Source organism: Rutidosis leptorrhynchoides, chromosome 9, assembly GCF_046630445.1.
Source record: "Rutidosis leptorrhynchoides isolate AG116_Rl617_1_P2 chromosome 9, CSIRO_AGI_Rlap_v1, whole genome shotgun sequence".
NCBI classification, from domain to species: domain Eukaryota; kingdom Viridiplantae; phylum Streptophyta; class Magnoliopsida; order Asterales; family Asteraceae; genus Rutidosis; species Rutidosis leptorrhynchoides.
Window position 1 is genome coordinate 62,671,199 of NC_092341.1, and position 17,522 is coordinate 62,688,720.

The window sequence follows — 17,522 nt, forward strand, 5'->3', positions numbered from 1 at the left end:
GTCTCCAGACATGGAATACCAATCTCTATTATCTCTGATAGGGATGGAAGATTTATTTCAAGATTCTGGCAGACATTACAGCAAGCATTAGGAACTCGTCTAGACATGAGTACTGCCTATCATCCACAAACTGATGGGCAGAGCGAAAGGACAATACAAACGCTTGAAGACATGCTACGAGCATGTGTTATTGATTTCGGAAACAGTTGGGATCGACATCTACCATTAGCAGAATTTTCCTACAACAACAGCTACCATTCAAGCATTGAGATGGCGCCGTTTGAAGCACTTTATGGTAGAAAGTGCAGGTCTCCGATTTGTTGGAGTGAAGTGGGGGATAGACAGATTACGGGTCCGGAGATTATACAAGAAACTACCGAGAAGATCATCCAAATTCAACAACGGTTGAAAACCGCCCAAAGTCGACAAAAGAGCTACGCTGACATTAAAAGAAAAGATATAGAATTTGAAATTGGAGAGATGGTCATGCTTAAAGTTGCACCTTGGAAAGGCGTTGTTCGATTTGGTAAACGAGGGAAATTAAATCCAAGGTATATTGGACCATTCAAGATTATTGATCGTGTCGGACCAGTAGCTTACCGACTTGAGTTACCTCAACAACTCGCGGCTGTACATAACACTTTCCATGTCTCGAATTTGAAGAAATGTTTTGCTAAAGAAGATCTCACTATTCCGTTAGATGAAATCCAAATCAACGAAAAACTCCAATTCATCGAAGAACCCGTCGAAATAATGGATCGTGAGGTTAAAAGACTTAAGCAAAACAAGATACCAATTGTTAAGGTTCGATGGAATGCTCGTAGAGGACCCGAGTTCACCTGGGAGCGTGAAGATCAGATGAAGAAGAAATACCCGCATCTATTTCCAGAAGATTCGTCAACACCTTCAACAGCTTAAAATTTCGAGACGAAATTTATTTAACGGGTAGGTACTGTAGTGACCCGAACTTTTCCATGTTTATATATATTAATTGAGATTGATATTTACATGATTAAATGTTTCCAATATGTTAAGCAATCAAACTTGTTAAAACTTGATTAACTGAAATATGTTTCATATAGACAATTGACCACCCAAGTTGACCGGCGATTCACGAACGTTAAAACTTGTAAAAACGACATGACGATATATATATGGATATACATATGGTTAACATGATACTATGATAAGTAAACATATCATTAAGTATATTAACAATGAACTACATATGTCAAAACAAGACTACTAACTTAATGATTTTTAAACGAGACATATATGTAACGATTATCGTTGTAAAGACATTTAATGTATATATATCATATTAAGAGATATTCATATATGATAATATCATGATAATATAATAATTTAAAATCTCATTTGATATTATAAACATTGGGTTAACAACATTTAACAAGATCGTTAACCTAAAGGTTTCAAAACAACACTTACATATAACGACTAACGATGACTTAACGACTCAGTTAAAATGTATATACATGTAGTGTTTTAATATGTATTTATACACTTTTGAAAGACTTCAATACACTTATCAAAATACTTCTACTTAACAAAAATGCTTACAATTACATCCTCGTTCAGTTTCAACAACAATTCTACTCGTATGCACCCGTATTCGTACTCGTACAATACACAGCTTTTAGATGTATGTACTATTGGTATATACACTCCAATGATCAGCTCTTAGCAGCCCATGTGAGTCACCTAACACATGTGGGAACCATCATTTGGCAACTAGCATGAAATATCTCATAAAATTACAAAAATATGAGTAATCATTCATGACTTATTTACATGAAAACAAAACTACATATCCTTTATATCTAATCCATACACCAACGACCAAAAACACCTACAAACACTTTCATTCTTCAATTTTCTTCATCTAATTGATCTCTCTCAAGTTCTATCTTCAAGTTCTAAGTGTTCTTCATATATTCTACAAGTTCTAGTTACATAAAATCAAGAATACTTTCAAGTTTGCTAGCTCACTTCCAATCTTGTAAGGTGATCATCCAACCTCAAGAAATCTTTGTTTCTTACAGTAGGTTATCATTCTAATACAAGGTAATAATCATATTCAAACTTTGGTTCAATTTCTATAACTATAACAATCTTATTTCAAGTGATGATCTTACTTGAACTTGTTTTCGTGTCATGATTCTGCTTCAAGAACTTCGAGCCATCCAAGGATCCGTTGAAGCTAGATCCATTTTTCTCTTTTCCAGTAGGTTTATCCAAGGAACTTAAGGTAGTAATGATGTTCATAACATCATTCGATTCATATATATAAAGCTATCTTATTCGAAGGTTTAAACTTGTAATCACTAGAACATAGTTTAGTTAATTCTAAACTTGTTCGCAAACAAAAGTTAATCCTTCTAACTTGACTTTTAAAATCAACTAAACACATGTTCTATATCTATATGATATGCTAACTTAATGATTTAAAACCTGGAAACACGAAAAACACCGTAAAACCGGATTTACGCCGTCGTAGTAACACCGCGGGCTGTTTTGGGTTAGTTAATTAAAAACTATGATAAACTTTGATTTAAAAGTTTTTTTTCTGAGAAAATGATTTTTATTATGAACATGAAACTATATCCAAAAATTATGGTTAAACTCAAAGTGGAAGTATGTTTTCTAAAATGGTCATCTAGACGTCGTTCTTTCGACTGAAATGACTACCTTTACAAAAACGACTTGTAAATTATTTTTCCAACTATAAACATATACTTTTTCTGTTTAGATTCATAAAATAGAGTTCAATATGAAACCATAGCAATTTGATTCACTCAAAACGGATTTAAAATGAAGAAGTTATGGGTAAAACAAGATTGGATAATTTTTCTCATTTTAGCTACGTGAAAATTGGTAACAAATCTATTCCAACCATAACTTAATCAACTTGTATTATATATTATGTAATCTTGAGATACCATAGACACGTATACAATGTTTCGACCTATCATGTCGACACATCTATATATATTTCGGAACAACCATAGACACTCTATATGTGAATGTTGGAGTTAGCTATACAGGGTTGAGGTTGATTCCAAAATATATATAGTTTGAGTTGTGATCAATACTGAGATACGTATACACTGGGTCGTGGATTGATTCAAGATAATATTTATCGATTTATTTCTGTACATCTAACTGTGGACAACTAGTTGTAGGTTACTAACGAGGACAGCTGACTTAATAAACTTAAAACATCAAAATATATTAAAAGTGTTGTAAATATATTTTGAACATACTTTGATATATATGTATATATTGTTATAGGTTCGTGAATCAACTAGTGGCCAAGCCTTACTTCCCGATGAAGTAAAAATCTGTGAAAGTGAGTTATAGTCCCACTTTTAAAATCTAATATTTTTGGGATGAGAATACATGCAGGTTTTATAAATGATTTACAAAATAGACACAAGTACGTGAAACTACATTCTATGGTTGAATTATCGAAATCGAATATGCCCCTTTTTATTAAGTCTGGTAATCTAAGAATTAGGGAACAGACACCCTAATTGACGCAAATCCTAAAGATAGATCTATTGGGCCTAACAAACCCCATCCAAAGTACCGGATGCTTTAGTACTTCGAAATTTATATCATATCCGAAGGGTGTCCCGGAATGATGGGGATATTCTTATATATGCATCTTGTTAATGTCGGTTACCAGGTGTTCACCATATGAATGATTTTTATCTCTATGTATGGGATGTGTATTGAAATATGAAATCTTGTGGTCTATTGTTACGATTTGATATATATAGGTTAAACCTATAACTCACCAACATTTTTGTTGACGTTTTAAGCATGATTATTCTCAGGTGATTATTAAGAGCTTCCGCTGTCGTATACTTAAATAAGGACGAGATTTGGAGTCCATGCTTGTATGATATTGTGTAAAAACTGCATTCAAGAAACTTATTTTTTTGTAACATATTTGTATTGTAAACCATTATGTAATGGTCGTGTGTAAACAGGATATTTTAGATTATCATTATTTGATAATCTACGTAAAGCTTTTTAAACCTTTATTGATGAAATAAAGGTTATGGTTTGTTTTAAAATGAATGCAGTCTTTGAAAAACGTCTCATATAGAGGTCAAAAACCTCGCAACGAAATCAATTAATATGGAACGTTTTTAATCAATAAGAACGGGACATTTCAGTCCTCAACTGTTATCACAGTTGGTATCAGAGCTGGTATAACCGCGTCCATGTGTAGCGGGTTAGTCGTAAAGGAGGTTCTCACAGTGTGACCTGTGGTGAAGCATTGGCTGTTACTCCTTGCGATCCCTTACGAGGGTTGGCAGTAGCCGAGAGGCAGGCCCTAAAATCAGTATCTGAGGTACACTCAGTGGTCGCCGGATAGTTAAGGCACTGGGTGGGATGGTGGTTGTCCCCACTGTATTTTAGTTGGTATCAGAGCATTGGTCTTAGCGAACTAGAATTTGCATTAGAGTATCTAAGCAGTAGTTGTTAGGATGCATTAGTGAGTCCGGACTTCGACCGTATCTGCATATTATAAATTTTGCTTATCATTTTTGTCAGAAATTACCTGCTTATCATTTTTAATCTAGACACGTTTTACTGCAATTATTGCATAGATATTATATAGACATATTCATATCTTATCATATCTATCACGGTAGACTCTGCCTGACATCTTCCGTAAATTTCTTCGTAACTTATGGAATTTTGGTATTAAATATACATATGTGAATTATGTATTAAGAATATCAATCTAAGTCCTAAATATTTTTTTTCATATCAACAATCATTTCTCTGATCGAGTAAGGCGGATCCTTCACAAAGCTCGAGTTCATCAGATTCTAAAAGCTATTCAGATATGGAATTTCATTTGAGCTCCGAGAGCAGTTTAACCAGAATGAACCAACCAATTAGTCATCACCTTTTCTGGATGAATTGGGGTTGGGTTCGTGGAAGAATCAATCAATTTAGACAAGAAAAAGGCGATCTCTTTCATGAATCTAATTCGCCTCTCGGTGGAGAACATGAGGCACTTACCGGCGAACCCGTTCGTAACACCATTTTCTCTCTCCTTTCCAGGATATACCGCAATGATTATAATATTACTAATATAATTGAGGCTATCCGACCTTTACTCCGTATCTTGCATGGTGAATTATTTAGTAAATTTTTTTACTGTCATGGAAAGCAAAACTTCATTAGCAAGTGCATCCTACATCATTTCATTCCCTTTATAAAGCTCTTGACCTCTCTTTTTATTCAAGAAACTTTAAACATCTTCTTTCACAATGCAAAACAAAACAAATTCTCATCATCTATACTCACATCAAACCACCACCAGCACCAGCAACAGCAGTACCAACAACATCACAAGCCTCAACATCGTAAGCCGCATTACGAGCATCAACATCATACGCACCGCAGGCACTGAGGGATACCAACAATAATGAGTGATGAAGTATTAATTCATTATTTCATTTACGTTGAAGAAATATTCCGCGGCGATTATGTAATCTCTAAAGTTTTAGGGATTATTCATTTATAGTTCCAACCGTAAACCAAATGAGATTAATATAATATTAACTCATTAAATCCATATTACATCTGAAGAAAATATACATACATATATTTTCATAAAGACTGTGATAAAAAAATTTTTGTACAAAATATTACTTGTGAAATTTTATTTTAACGGGTAGGTAATACCTGAGAAATATTTAAGTTCACATTAATATGTTATAATGTACATTTTCAATGATGTTTCGACAATGATGTTTCAATGATAAGTTTTACAAACATTGCATTCGTTTTTATAAATAACTTTCATTACAACGAAAGTTGACAATATGCCTACCATTTCACAATATATCCAATCTATGAATGACTTAATTTGTCATTTACTTAATAATAATCTTTTTGAACTCGATCGACTCGAATGCAACGTCTTTTGAAATATGTCATGAATGACTCCAAATAATATCTTTAAAATGAGCAAATGCATAGCAGAAGATTTCTTTCATACCTGAGAATAAACATGCTTAGAAGTGTCAACCAAAAGGTTGGTGAGTTCAGTAGTTTATCATAATCATTCATTTCCATAATTTTAATAGACCACAAGATTTCATTTTGTGACGACCCGAAAAATTTTGACTAATTTTAAACCAAACTCTCGATACGATTTAATATATTTTGACAGGATAAACAAAGTCTGTTATATTGAATCTCAAAATTTTTGAACTATTTTCTTGCATTCATTTAACTTCGACTTTGTCCGACGATTTACGAACAATTAATTGTAAATAAATATGTGTATATGAATATAAGTGCATGTATATATTATAGCATGATAACTTTGAATACAATATTTAGAAATAATCCATTTAGTTTTCTTAACAAAGTTAATAATGAATTTATGTATATTAAAAGTTGTAGGATAATATATGTAAGATATATAAGTTCTGTACATAACTATATATATACATAAATATTGTAATGTAAGAATATATATATATATATATATATATATATATATATATATATATATATATATATATATATATATATATATATATATATATATATATATATATATATATAAATTTATAATATTACATTCCATATAAACAGTTATGTAGTAATATAATTTTGTTATATTAATAATTATTATTATTAAGTATTAGCATTGTTATTATTGATTTATTTTTATCATTACCATTATTAATAAAATTATTATTTATAAAAAAATTATTAAAGTTATTATTAATTGTTGTTATTAAAATTATTTTGATATTATTATTAATATTATTATTATTACTTCTATTATTATTATTACTAAATTATTAACAGTATTTTATTTATAAACTAGTAGTAATATAGATATATATATACATATATATTATATGAATCTGTATCATTATAGTAATAATATAATTATTAATTTAGATTAATAAATAAGGATTACAATAACAGCTTGAATTAAAACCTGTTTCCTCTCACAATCAAACTTTAGTGAATTTTGTTTTCTGTTTGATCGAATCTTTTGTTACATTCATTTAATTGTACAAATCAATTGAAATTAAACAATCTGTATCTGTTTTATTCTTCTTTTGTTCTGTTCTTCTTTTTCTTCTGACACAAATTGATTCTCTGTCGACCACTTCCTCGCTGCAAAACAATCAAGATCAAAATTTATTAGCTATTAATATCAGTAAAGCGTACGATTCTGTTTAAGGTCACTATCTACTTTATTCTTTTCTTGTTTGTTACTCCTGGCTCGAATACTTCTGTCAACCTCTCAATATTCTTTTATTTTGTTGATATCTCTTCGAATTAATTCTTTGTGTCGACACCTCTCAATATATATATTTATATCAATCAACATTATATATATAGTAGGAAGTTATGATACAAGCATACACACAAACCATACACGATCACCTTCAACTTGAAACTCACATCACATTATACCACTTTCAATTTCTGTTTCTTTCTTTCTTTCTTTCTTTGTTTGAACTACCCAACCAAAGTATCACCACCTTGCACCACCATTGCCACTTTTGTTTTTGTTTTTTTTTTTTTTTCGCTTTCTACGAGCAAGATAACCAAAAACCTTCATTCGATCATCAACCAATGAATTAAATCCGTATACATCAAACTTACATATATAAACATATACACTTACATGATGGAGATAAAACTGAACACCACTCTCATTCTCTATTTTCGGACGTGAACAACACCCACAAACCACCACGACTCTATCATTTTCTCTCCTCTATCTTTCATCTTCTCTCATTCTTTTCCCTCTTCTTTTCGGATGAGAGCAAACGAACTACCTTCAACAAACCACCACTTATGACCCATTTAAACATCATCTTCTTATCACTTTTACTACTCTACAACTACACCATTTTTTTTCTGTTTCGTTGTCCAACACAAACGCACTCCCATATATAAAAAGTGTATATCACCGAACCATTTCTTTGAATGATGAAGTGAGTAGTTGCTAAAGAATAATACAAAGGGTTGCTAGTAATGATTGAAGGGTATTCAAGGAGAAACATGTGTATCCTTTTCGCCATATACTCTTTCCAAAAAGCCGTCCCATTTAAGATATATGTCGACTAGCAGAACCCCACAAGGAAAATGATTGTAAATTTACGGACCTAATTACCTATCAATTACCACTCACATCCTTTTTATTTTAAAATTAGTTGAACATCATGCTATCACTATTATTTTAAGGTCTAATGAACCCTACCACAATAGATTGGCATAATTACATCAAGTAATGATCTGATGTATTTAAATGATTAGGCAAGTGCTGTTTTTGTGGATGCATTAAGTATATACAAAGGAATGAACGATATATTGTTTTACTAGATGAATTAGGATTATGATAAGTGATGGATGGATAAAGAAGTAATGATGAAGTGGCTGTAGGATTATATAAAAGAAAAAGGAAGAAACCTTTCCAGCTGTATAGGCCATTGTATATCGTTTAATTCCATTCCTATTACCAAGCTACCACCGAAAGTTTCTCCTTTTTACATTGCTGTTCGAATAAAGAAAGAAGGTGATAAACCACTTGCTTAGTAAATGCTATTTCTATGGAGCCAGGCAGATAGGTACACACGAATCCTATTCTTTTTTATTTACTTCCGGTGGTGGAGGGATGCAAGTAGGGCCAAGTGGCCAACTAGATGCTGAACGTGTTCCTAAACCAACTGGGATTTCCCTTTCTTCTTATTTGCTTAATGCATTGGGCCGTGTCCCATATTATTGCTGTTAGGCCAGATAAATTTCTTCTTATGTTGGGCTTATGCTTTGGCTTACATTATTGGGCTGTGTTTGATGCTGTTGGACCAGGAACATAGCATAATCGATATTGTCTTTTACATATAATTCGCTGGAAATCTGTCTGTGGGAACATGATGATTATAATGATGATCATGATTATGATTAATCTATGACAATGATGAACGGCGTATGATGTTAATTATAACGATAAGTTATGATAATAAAATTGATATATGATAAAGAATAATGATAATGGTGTTAAATGGGTGTGATGAAGATTAGATAGATAAAGATGATAATAATAATTATGTTGATGATAGTTGGTTTTGGTGATAATGATATAGATGATAATAACGTGTTGATGATTAAACGATGGGATGAGGATTAGGATCGTGATTTATGTAGGATAGGAAATGAAGATGATAATTGAGGATGATGATGATGAGAAGTTGGAGATGATACGAATAAAAGATGATGATGTTGTGTTTATATGTTAATTTGATGAGGATGATAATTGGGTTTTAAGAAGAAGAAGATGAACGTGAAACAGAAATGGATTATATATATATATATATATGGGTCATAATATTAAACAGAAAAACAGAATGGTGCAGATGGTTAAGGAGTTTGTGAGTATCCGAGAGGTCGCGGGTTCGAGCCTTGCTCAGGCAATTTTTTTTTTTAGAAAGATAAGAAGAAGGATACAAGAGTAAATGTTAAAAAAAAAAATTTAAGTTGGGTATTATTTCAGGATTGAAATACATAGCGTCATGGTTAAGGAAGTTATCGGGTTAGCGGGACGTCGCGGGTTCAAACCCGGACTTGGGCATTTTTTTAGGGATACTTCTTTAAGGTAGTATTACTATTACCATTATTATTATTATTATTATTATTATTATTATTATTATTATTATTATTATTATTATTATTATTATTATTACTATTATTATTATTATTATCATTATTATTTTTATTATTATCATAAGTACTAGTATTATTAGTAGTATTATTATCATTATAGATATTAAAATAAATATTATTATTATTATTATTTGTAAAATCATTATTTTTATAGTTATTATTATTAGTAGTATTATCATTATAATCAAAAACAACTTTTATTACTATTATTGATATTATGTTACCAAATAAACATTTCGTATATAAAAATATACTTTTAGTAATATTACATATAAGTAAGTATTAATCACATTAACATTTTTATATAGATATTCATATATAACAAATTAAGTATTTTTAATAAAATACTAACCAAATATATATATATATATATATATATATATATATATATATATATATATATATATATATATATATATATATATATATATATATTCGTCATTATAAATGTATATACACAAATTAAATATATAATATAAGTTATAATATATGAAATTGTTCAATTGCGATTATAGGTATTAATATATATATATAAATGATATAGGTTCGTGAATTCGAGGCCAACCTTGCATTGTTCAGTTCCATCGTATGCATATTTTTACTACAAAATATCGTATCGTGAGTTCATTTGATTCCCTTTTACTCTTTACATTTTTGGGACTGAGAATACATGTGCTGTTTTTATAACTGCTTTATTAAATGCTTTTGAAATATATTTTGAACTGAGAATACATGAAATGCTTTTATAAGTGTTTGACGAGAAAGACACTAGCAAAACATTCCTCGAATGAATTATTATACAGACAGAAGTTCTGTGGATTATTATTGAATTAGTTGGACGTGATAATTGCCACTAATTGTTGTGAATATTTTTCCCCTGATTATTATTGCTTGGTAACCTAAGAATTAGAAACGGGTATGGCTCTAATTCACGCGAATCCTAAAGGTAGCTACCGGGTTTAAGTCCCCCACCCAGAATGTTCACTAGACGAAAGAGCTAGTGGGAGTGGTGTTTAGTACTTCGAAGTTTTGTATATTTATACTGACGAGATGTTCTGTTTTGGGGATATTATTGATGCGAATTATATGTTAAGGTCGGTTACCAAGCCAAGCAATGAAAGTAAAGTGAATGTTATGTATCGAGAGAATGATTTTATACACATGTTATGTGTATGTTATTTTTGTGCACGAGATATGTGTACGGTTATTTAAAAATCGTGAGGCAACCTACGGGGAGAAAAGGATATGAACCTACTCTGCTAAGCATTATGAAAAATGGTTTTGTACACGAGATAGGTGTACTGTATTTAAATCTTGTGGACTATCAAAATGATGAATTTTATTACTTATGATAAATCTATGAACTCACCAAACTTTTGGTTGACACTTTTAAGCATGTTTATTCTCAGGTATGAAAGAAATCTGTCACTGTGCATTTGTTCATTTTAAAGATATTACATGGAGTCGTTCATGGCATATAGAGGTCAGAACCTCGCAATGGGACCATCTGATGAAGACTTCATCCAGGTGGATTAGGACGGGTCACTACACATTTTTCCGTAAATATACATCTCATATCAGGCATTTCACAAACTGCATAGAGATAAAAATCATTCATATGGTGAACACCTGGTAACCGACTAACAAGGATGCATACAGAATATCCCCATCATTCCGGGACTCTCATCGGATATGATAATAACTCGAAGTACTAAAGCATTCCAAATTCCAGAATGAGGTTTGTTAGGCCCATAGATCTATCTTTAGGATTCGCGTCAATTAGGGGCCAGTTCCCTAATTCTTAGGCTACCAAGCTAAAAGGGGCGATATTCGATTTCGATAATTCAACCATAGAATGTAATTTTTGAGTACTTGTGTCTATCTCGTCAAACATTTTTAAAACAGCACATGTATTCTCAGTCCCAAAAATATATATTGCAAAAGCATTTAAAAAGGGAGTAATGAAACTCACTATACTGTATTTTGTAGTAAAAATACATATGACGGCATTGAACAAGTGTAGGGTTGGCCTCGGATTCACGAACCTATATTAAGTATATTTATTTATATGTTGGTCAATATCTGTCTAACAATTTAGGTCAAGTCGTAGTGTATCACAATCCTAATACTCGAGATCGACATGCAAAAGTCAACAAAAGTCAACTTGACCCAAAATGACTTTCAAAATCTATACATGTTTATTATATAACTTAAATATAGTCATTTTATATATTTAAATATATTTATCAGATTTTATTAAAGTAAATAATACAAGTCATTTATTAATAAATAAAAATTTATATTAAAATTTATATATGATAAAAACATGCTTTTATATATCTCAAGTAATAAAATTTATACAGTTTACTCAATATCATAAAAATATAACGATATGTATTATTAATGTAATTATATTACGTGTGGTAAAAATATCTTTGTATCACATATTTATTTGATAACATAATATTGATAATAATAATAATGAGTAAAAGTTGTATTATTTTGTAATAATAATAATTATTATTATTATTGTTCTACTAATAATAATAACAATATTTATATTTACTAATGATGATATTAATTATAATAAAATGATAATTCTAATCATGATAATCTTAATAAAAACGATACTTTTTAATATTAACTGTAATAATAATAATATTTTATATAAAAATAATAATTCTATTCAAAATGATAATTTTTAATAATAATAATACTAAAATGATAATAATAATGATATTTTATAATAACAGTGATATTTCTATTAAAAATGATAATTTTAATAAAAATAATAGTTTTAATATTAATGATACTTTTAATAATAATAATAATGATAAAAATAATGAAAACGATATTTTTATCTAAATCAATATCTTACAATATTTTAATTTCATCATGATACTTATACTCATTATTTCCTAATCGATTTGTTTAATAGCTTTTAGTCCTCTTTTATATCACATTCATAATAATGGTAATAATATTTATCATAATAATTAGATGATACTAATATTAGTTTTAATGATAATGATACTAAAAATAATAATTATAATAATACTAATGATAATACAATAATAATAATAATAATAATAATAATAATAATAATAATAATAATAATAATAATAATATTAATAATAACAATAGTATTAATAATAGAAATAACAATTTTAATGATAATACTTATGTTGATAACGATAATGATAATAATAATAATAATTATTAGATAATAATAATAATAATGACGATAACCATAACGACGATAGTAATAATAATAATAATAATAATAATAATAATAATAATAATAATAATAATAATAATAATAATAATAATAATAATAATAACAATATTAGAATTAATGATAATTCAGTTGACCATATCTTTTAATTCGTTCATCGAAACCACATGATTTCTAAATGAAAAGTTATTAATTTTTCGCCAGCTTTCCAGCGACATGCATCATATACCTTATCTCGGTAGCATATGTATCAAATTCGTGTTTTACCATAAACTATTTAACGACGAAATTAAGCATACAAGCATGCATAATCATATATACTCGAGCACTAGTCAGGGATACACTATTAATATATAAAAGATAAGATATTAATGCTCACGTATCAATATTGTGATTCAATATTGCAGGAAAGTACGTAGATGCGATGGAGACGATAAACACTAGGTTTGACTCATGAGCAATACCCCCGAACAATACCCATAATCTCCATAGCTATAACCCATAATTTCCTTAGCTTTAACTTACTCGAAAACCATTTTGAAAACACATGGACAGCACTCTGTCGTAATATTTTATGTATAATACTAATAATAACACTTCCTAATAATACTAATACCAATAATAATAAGATTAATAATAATAATCTTAATATTAATAATAATAATTAATAATATATATATATATATATATATATATATATATATATATATATATATATATATATATATATATATATATATATATATATATATATATATATGTGTGTGTGTGTGTGTGTGTGTGTGTGTGTGTGTGTGTGTAGTTAGTTATGCGGAGTGCAAGATGAAAGAAGAATGAATCATAAAAACTGATTTCGCTCGACTTATAAGGACTTGGCCTCACCCACCTCACCATGCGATCACATGGGTTCGAAGGGTATTGGCCATGTGATCGCATGGCCCTAATATCTAGCTCCTACTCGCTTAACTTCTTGTGCCGACAATTTTTATTTTATTATATATATATATAATCTTTATAATTATATATATATATATATATTATATTATATTATATTCACGAGTACAGATAATTTGTAATTTTTGTTCCGATGACTTGTTCGTTGACGCTCGACTAACGTCCCAGTTCTGGTTTTTCGAACGTTACTACGTATGCTTTAATAATTTTCGAACGTTACTCGTACCCTTATCAAAATATAGGCTTAAATTATCAATAAACTGTGACGACCCAGAAATTTCTGACCAAATTTAAACTTAATCTTTGTATGATTTCAACACGATAAGCAAATTCTATTTAATTGAATCTCAAAAATTTTTGAACTATTTCATGAAATCATTTGACCTTTGATTACTCCCAACGATTCACAAACAATTGTATGTAAATAAGTGTGTATATATATGTATATATATATATATATGTATATATATATATATATATATATATATATATATATATATATATATATATATATATATATATATATATATATATATATATATATATATATATATGTATATATAAATATAAACAAAAGTATATATATAATGATTTCAAATAATACAATGTAATCATTAGAATTAAAAATATAAAATAAGATATAGAATAAATAAATTACTATTAAAATAAATAAATACATATATATATATATATATATATATATATATATATATATATATGTATATATATATATATATATATATATATATATATATATATATATATATATATATATATATATATATAGTAGAGGGATCAAATGAGAACTTTTTTGGTGTGAGAACCCTGAGAACTCAAAAAAGGGAAATTCGAGCAAAAAAGGGAAATTCGAGCAAAAAAGGTGAAATTCGAGCAAAAATGGGACACGGACGAACAAAAAAAGTGATATTCGAACAAAAAATTGGAAAGTCGAACAAAAAAAAAGACACGGCCGAACAAAAAAAGAAATTCAAACAAAAACGTGTTCTACATTTTTGTATTCGAACAAAACATTGTAGAACATGCGGGTAGTCGAACGAAAAATTGATATTCGAACAAAAATGTGTTCTACATTTTTTTAAAAATTTTTTTTTTCTCGACTATGATTTTTTGTTCGTCTGTGTTTTTGAATTTTGCTCGAATTTCCTTTTTTTTGTTCGTCCGTGCCCCTTTTTGCTCGAATTTTAGTGTATTTTGAGTGTTTTTGGAGTTCCTAGAGTTCTCACACTAAAAAAGTTCTCACTGGATTCTTTCCCTATATATATATATATATATATATATATATATATATATATATATATATATATATATATATATATATATATATATATATATATATACGAACATGATTTCTATAATTGGAGACTATAGTTATATTGTAATATATAAAAATGTATAAGTATTAAATATAAAAGATATGTTAAAATTTACATAATTAATAAATTATAATATTAATACATTAAAAGTAAATACAAGATAAGAATATAGTTGTTGTAGTAATATAATTATCACTTTCATTATTATTATTAATGTTAATATTAATATCTGTATTATTAATATTATATAATACATAGATATAAAAATTGAAACATAAAACTTGTTATATGTTAAACCTTAATTGTATTATCATTAGATATTATTATTATTAAAGACACTATTTTTTTATCATTAATAAAATTATTATCATTTTTATGATTTTTGTATCATTATTACTTATTATTATTATTATTGATATAATAATAATTATTATTATTATTATATTTATTAATTATTAATATTAATTTCATTAATATTAATTTAATTAATATTAATTATTAGTATATTAATTTAATTATTAATATATATATATTTATTAATTATTAATAATATTAGTATTAATATTAATATTAATTATTATTAATATATATATATATATATATATATATATATATATATATATATATGCCATTCAGTTACCCATATCCCTCAAAACTGTATTTGATTTTTGTAATTGTCGGATGTTGTTACAAGTCATTCTCAATCACAATTCAAGACAGAAATCTTGTGCTATATATTGTCTCTTGCATCCAGTGAATGAATCAAACTGAGAAAAATCACTAAATAAGCTCGACACTCTGTACATTCATCTTTTTAACCATATTTTGATTTCGAATGAATTTTCAAAATGTAATAATACAGTCTTGTTAAGAATCGTCTATCTAAACTATCTGTAAGTTTTCAATCCTCAATTCTTTTTATTAATCTCTAATTTGAGAGTCAAAGTTTTGGGTTTTAAAAGTCAACTAAGTGTTCTTGAATCAAATTCGAATTTATTTTGATGTTTTCCAGTTAATTTGATGATCCATAAAGATTATAGGAATGATTTGCAACACAATTCATGTTGTAATCATAACCTATAACATTCTTAATCTCAAAATCAATTTTTGAGTTCATGAGTTCTTGACAGTGATATACACTAACTTGAATTTGAAACAAATTTAAAAAAACTAAAAATGCAGAGTTGTTAGGAATCATATACTTAAACTTCCTGTAAAATCTCAAGTTCCAATTCTTAATAACGAATTCGAATTTGCGAGTCAAAGTTTCAATTTTAAAAAGTCAACTATTGTTCTACAATCAAATTCGAGTTCTAGTTGATGTTTCTGTTGAAATTGATGATTCAAGAGCCATTTTGATGATTGACTATTAAGAATGAAGTTGTTTGATCTTTTGGATTTTGGTGTAGAAGATGAAGTGGGTTGAAACATGAATTAGTTAAGTATTTTGGGTTGCATAATGAATCAGATAAACAAGATAGATGGAATGGTTAAGTGTGTTTGCGGGTGAGCGAGAGGTCTCGGTTCAAACCCTGTTCGGGGCAAAAAAAAATTAGAAAAGCTTTGGAAGGTATATTTCATTACCAAAATTATTATTATTATTGTTGTTATTATTACTAAAATTATAATTATTATCATTATTATTATTACTAAAATATGTATTATTAGTATTATTATGATTATGATTATTATTATTATTAACATAAGTAAAATTATTAACAATATCAACATTATTATTAATATCATTATTAATTTTGTATTATTATTGTTATTATCAATTATTATGATTACTAACATGTTAATAACAACTGTATTATAAAGTTAATAATAAAAGTTGTTATGTTAAAATTACAGAAACTATAGTTATAAGTCTACAAATTAAACACGAAGTTTATGATAAATCTTATTATTATTAACACTATTATTATTATTATCATTACATTATTAAAGTAAAATATCTTTATAATTAAAAATTATAAAAATTATTATTTTCATGAAAACTATCATTTTTATCTTATTATTATTATCTTTAAAAATTATTACTATCATTATGGTTATTAATATTACAATTTTTATTATTAACCTTATTCTAATATTATTATTATTATAACTATTATTTTGTATACAAAAGAAATTTATACAAAAATGTATTTATTACATAAGTATACTAATATTACTTAATATTATGTTTTAACTAATATAATATTATTTATATTAATATAACGTTAATTAAATTATATATCAAATAAGTA